This window comes from Erythrolamprus reginae, chromosome 5, assembly GCF_031021105.1.
Source record: "Erythrolamprus reginae isolate rEryReg1 chromosome 5, rEryReg1.hap1, whole genome shotgun sequence".
Classification (NCBI taxonomy): domain Eukaryota; kingdom Metazoa; phylum Chordata; class Lepidosauria; order Squamata; family Dipsadidae; genus Erythrolamprus; species Erythrolamprus reginae.
In genome coordinates this window covers 49,669,116-49,674,229 of record NC_091954.1, presented here as the reverse complement: position 1 = coordinate 49,674,229, position 5,114 = coordinate 49,669,116, and positions in this window count along the sequence as shown.

Below are 5,114 nucleotides of genomic sequence, written 5' to 3'. Positions count from 1 at the left end.
GTAATGAAATCATATAGGTTATGTGGTCTCTCTCCTCTACACATGTTTGAGTTCCATTCTTCTACATCTTCCTCCTATATCATAATCCTCATTTGCCGCTTGTATTTTTCTTGTCAGTAATAGATTTAAAAAATCAAATACAGATGTCACATATAGCTTACTGTATCCTGAAATAGTATGCATACAACTGGCCATAGAGAAGGTGACATTGGACATAACATCCTATTGCTGCATGGGAAACTTTCTTATTTTAAGACCAACACATGGTACTTACTGATAGAGCCATGATGGTCCAGTGATTAGAGTTCAGTTCTGAATGGCTCAAGTTTTAACTCAGCTTTCCATCCTTCTGAGGTTGATAAAATGAGGACCTGGATTGTTGGGGACAATATGCTGACTCTGTAAACAGTTTAGAAAGGGCTGTAAAGCATTATGAGGCAGTATATAAGTCTTAAGTGCTGTAAAGCTAAATGGGGCAGTCTAAGTGCTATTGGTTTTATGATAGGACAGAACTTGCATTCATTCCTAAGCATAAGCCCGGCCATACATATGCACACATGGAGTGAAGTGGTTTGCGGGCTAGTTATTTTTGCACATGTCTATTCAAGCTGCAGTCCCATTCTATACTGGTGGCCTATCAGGCATTCAGTCTATGCAGTTGCAATGAGGAAGATAGAAAGACACCATTTTTCTTTTCACGTTCTGTATATTTACTGTATATAAACAAATATACAGTAAATATTTTAAAACTAACTATTAGGAACTCTTCCAAAGAGCAGCTGATATTAGTATCTGGACGAAAGTCTATTGATTCCAGCTGAGTGCATATCTAAGTTGGTTATTGTGTGTCCTTCTAATATGGTTTATAGAGTGAGGATCACAAAAAAGCAAAAATGCCATATTAAAGTTTTTTAATGTTTGTATGCTTGAAGTTATTGGAAGCCTGTCCTCTTTTGATCCCAATATAGTTTAGATTGCTAGGGGGGGAATTTAAAGATTTCCTGTTGGTTTCCACTTCTGATTTAGCAGCGCTGCAGGCATTGCTATGATGTCAGTTTCCCTTAACATGCTGACCATTGGACATTCTTATTACAGAAGTAAAGCAGTGTTTGTATCAGTATGGACAGTGGAAACTGGATCTTGCAAAAACAGCTTTCCAGAAAAATCAGTTGCAGTATCTGTAAGTCAGGAAGGGGCTGGCAAGTAACGGAGAGCAAAGGCGACACCAGAGGCCCTGGAGGCCTGCTGGTTGCCCACCTTTGACCTTACATAAGACGGAAATGTTGTTGAATCAATTGGAAAGAAAGCATAACCTCATCGAACTTAATGTATATTTATGTGGAAAATTGCCAAAGTAAATCCAAAATAGTTCCTTTTGACTTCAGAAAAGGAAGCTTCTCAAAAACGAAATTAAAGCTAAAAAGGTCAAATGTCTCCACTGCATCTGGGGTTACTCAAAACTGCATGAATAGAAACTCAGCTAGGATGAATATTGTAGGTCAGGAAAGGTCTCAACAAGTCCACCAGCTCATGAACACAGTTAATAAGCAGTGGCAATAGTGCCAAGGAAGCCATTAGTGAAAGAAAAAAATTTCTCCACAAAATAAAAACAACACATCCACCAAAGAGATGAAAGTACCAAAGAGATGCCAAAAAGAGGGTTTTTTTTTGAAGAGTGCACAAACAAAACACAACTGGGAAAGCTTCAAATGTATCACAACTATAAAACCATCAGGGAGATGGTTGAACTACAAATCTTACTTCCATAGATTTGAATACTGCCCTGTTTAAAAGCCTCCAAGATGTTTTTACAATAAAGTTGAGAAAACAACATGCATATAACAGAACATTAATCAAATAAAATTTAATGTCAAAGATATACATTAATATTAATGGACAATAACAATTTTTATCATGAAAGTTGCAAATTAGATATTTGAACTGAACCTTTTCCAGGAATGAAATGGAATTGAATATTTTGTTTGGCCAAGTGTGATTATAGACATACAAAGATGTCTTCAGTGTAAAGAATCTCTCTGTGCGTTCAAAACAACAGAAAAATGATAACTGTAATAATAATATCAGTAAAAGAGAGCATTATATTTTGAATCATTTCAACTAGTTAAATCCATTCGGTTGCTATGTTTTTTTAAATCTAGTCATATTGATGTATTTTGCTTTTTCTTCTTTTTCTTGCTTATTTTCTTGTGCTATCGTTCTATTACTTTTGCTTTGTTTCAACTTTTTTAATTCTTCACTTTTTATGGTTGTGAGCTGCCTAGAATAGCAAGATAGGTGGCAAATAGATTTAATAATAATAAACTAGATAAAATATTGAGATCAAATATAAAATGATTTATTTTATATGACCCATATAATGACATGGGTCATTCTAGGTCAAGTGCTCTGATTTCAGAAAAGTGCCCGGCTCAATACCCTATGGTATTTTTAAAGTTCATCTTTGTACCAAAAAATTAATATACAGTATATATATAAAGAACTGGAGTGATGCATAAAATTGTTGGCCCTTTCCTGTGCTACCGAAAAAGAAAGTTTGTTCAAGAAAAATTATTTCTTTAAAAAAAATAAATGTATAAGAATAAATAAATTTTGCACTATCAAACTTTTAAATTTGCCCACATTAATATGTGTGTGAACTGGTGTGATTTCATTGACACTATTTACTTGGACCCCTAAAAAGGTTCTGATGAATTCTCCTGATCCTAGGATAGGAATGTCTTTCCCAACCTATTGGTCTCAATAGGTGTTGGACTACTGTTCCTCTTTCACTTGATATAAAATATTTGGCTATCTTGCGATCAGGGCAGACAGGGAAAAGTCGTGTTAAGCTTGATAACTAAAAAACAGCACAAGGTTGGAAAAGCTGGGACAATTCTTAGAGAAATTCAGATAGTGAAATATAGTATTGAACAAACTGTCTATCGGGATCAGGATGTTTGGAGACCAAAGACAAAGTTAGCAGTTATTGCAGGATAACATAATATATGCAAACTTTCTGTAGGGAAGATTGTAGTTTTGAAAATGGCTGGGAAAGGGAAAGGAATAGACCTTTTTCATGCCTTTCTTTGTGCTCACCAGTTGTTATTCCCAAAATGTTATTTCTAGTCTGTGACCCATTTGGAAAGAAATGTATAGGGTAAACTAGTTCCAAGATTACTTTTTTAAAATCTCCTATTATATTGTGTTTTCAATGACTGTAACCTGCATTGTAAATTAATTGGAAAGAGACCCAAGCCTAATAAATAGTAATCAGCAGCCTTAATATCCAATGTCCTAGTTGCTCCAATTAGGCAAGAATACATAACTCATCACTATGTTTCTTTTGCTAGAGTTATTTACTCACAATCCCAAAGGAACAAATCTATTTTGAATTGTTTAGATCCTTTGGCGAATCCAGTTTCTTCCCAACTGCTTGGGGTTCTACCTAATGCCATATTTTTCCATGAAACGGGCTAGAAGTGGGATTGTTAGGCCTGTTCTTGCTATAATTTTATTGTTGCTAGGGTTTCTGTTGTCAGAGTGATATAAGAAGTTGCCTTAAGAGATGGGAAAAAATATATTTTAAATAAAGACTTTCCCAGTCCTGAAGTCCATTTCAGGGAGAGAGAGAGAAAAAAAATGCATTGATAGGTTATTCAACTTTAACACGGCCACGTTCTTCCTCACGGGACAATTTCTGAAACTTATTACATAAGCATGAAATATTGCACAGAATACAACCAGCCACGCGGTTTAGCATTTTCCTCCACTTAAGGCAGCCACTAGAGGGCTGTGCATTTCTCAGTATTGTAAATAAAATGAACATATTGGAATCTATACAGCAGAGGGCACAGGAGCGCTTCCATTCAATCCCAAAATTATTAAATCTGTGTCGCATGGAAGGGGACTGAAGGGGAGAAAAGCATGGGGGAAAGGTGCCAAGAAAGCCTGCCATTCTGGGAATAATTAAGTGTATTTGTTTCCCGAGTTAACATTTTTTGAAGGTTGATAATAAGTTCTCTTTGGCACTGAAGTGAGATGGCTTTTCAAAGAGTGCAGTGTTCATTCATTATGGGCCTTTTTTCCCCCTTTCCTCCTTCTTTTTGCTGTTTGGTGCCAGTTTTTCATTAATTCTAAAAATGCAGCTGCTTTTTCTCCCCATGAATAGAAAATTAAGTATGTTTCCCTCCTCCTCCATTTCTCACAGTGGAAAGTCAGGCCATTTGTCCATCTAATTTTTTGTGTGGCCCTGGAGCCCCCTTCTTCAATTTTGTGTGCTGCTGCACATTTTTCATAGTTATAAACCAACAACATGGTGAGGGGGGGAAGGGATGAAAAGTATAACACTGGTTTCCAGTGGCAGGTTATCACCAACTCACCATTATCAGTCTTGGCCATATATATATATATATATATTAAATTTTACAAGCCTTTTTTTCTCCAAGTTACAAAAGATTTCCCATCTCTTGGTCTATATTGACTGATAACAACTTTGCCATGTTTTCTTCTGGTTTATTCTCTTTTCCATTTAGTGTAACTTCTTGTACCAAATATTCAGAAAAGCTTGTTTCACATAGATATTTAACTATATTTTTGTGACTTATGCCCTACCTGCATTTGTGATCATTTCCATTGAAATGTTCTCTTGTAAATCCATTGGCTTGTTGGTCACCGTGAAATAGCAAAAGAATGGTAAAGAAATTGGACTGCAGTTGGGATGAGTGGGTGATACTAGCCTTCAGCCTGAATCTGCCTCTTGGAATCATATGAAAGTTTGAATTAACTAGGATAATCAGAAGATTTGTTCATAAATTATCTTGTACAGTAAGGAATAGAAACTTTCAGCCTATGAATATTTCACGCATGATTTAAATTTGATGGTTGCACACATTTTGAAAGGGAAAAGTTTCAGTATCAATCTGACTTTTAAAGAAATAAGAATCATATTCTGAGTTTTCCTCCCAACTGATGTATGTTGCACCTTTATGAAATGCTTACATATTTGGTTTTGTTCTGTCTGGGTCACTCCGGAAGCTATAACCAACCCCAAAAGATAAGCCAGACACACCGTAAAATTCAAATACAGTTTTATAATGTTCAAGGAAAACGAAGCT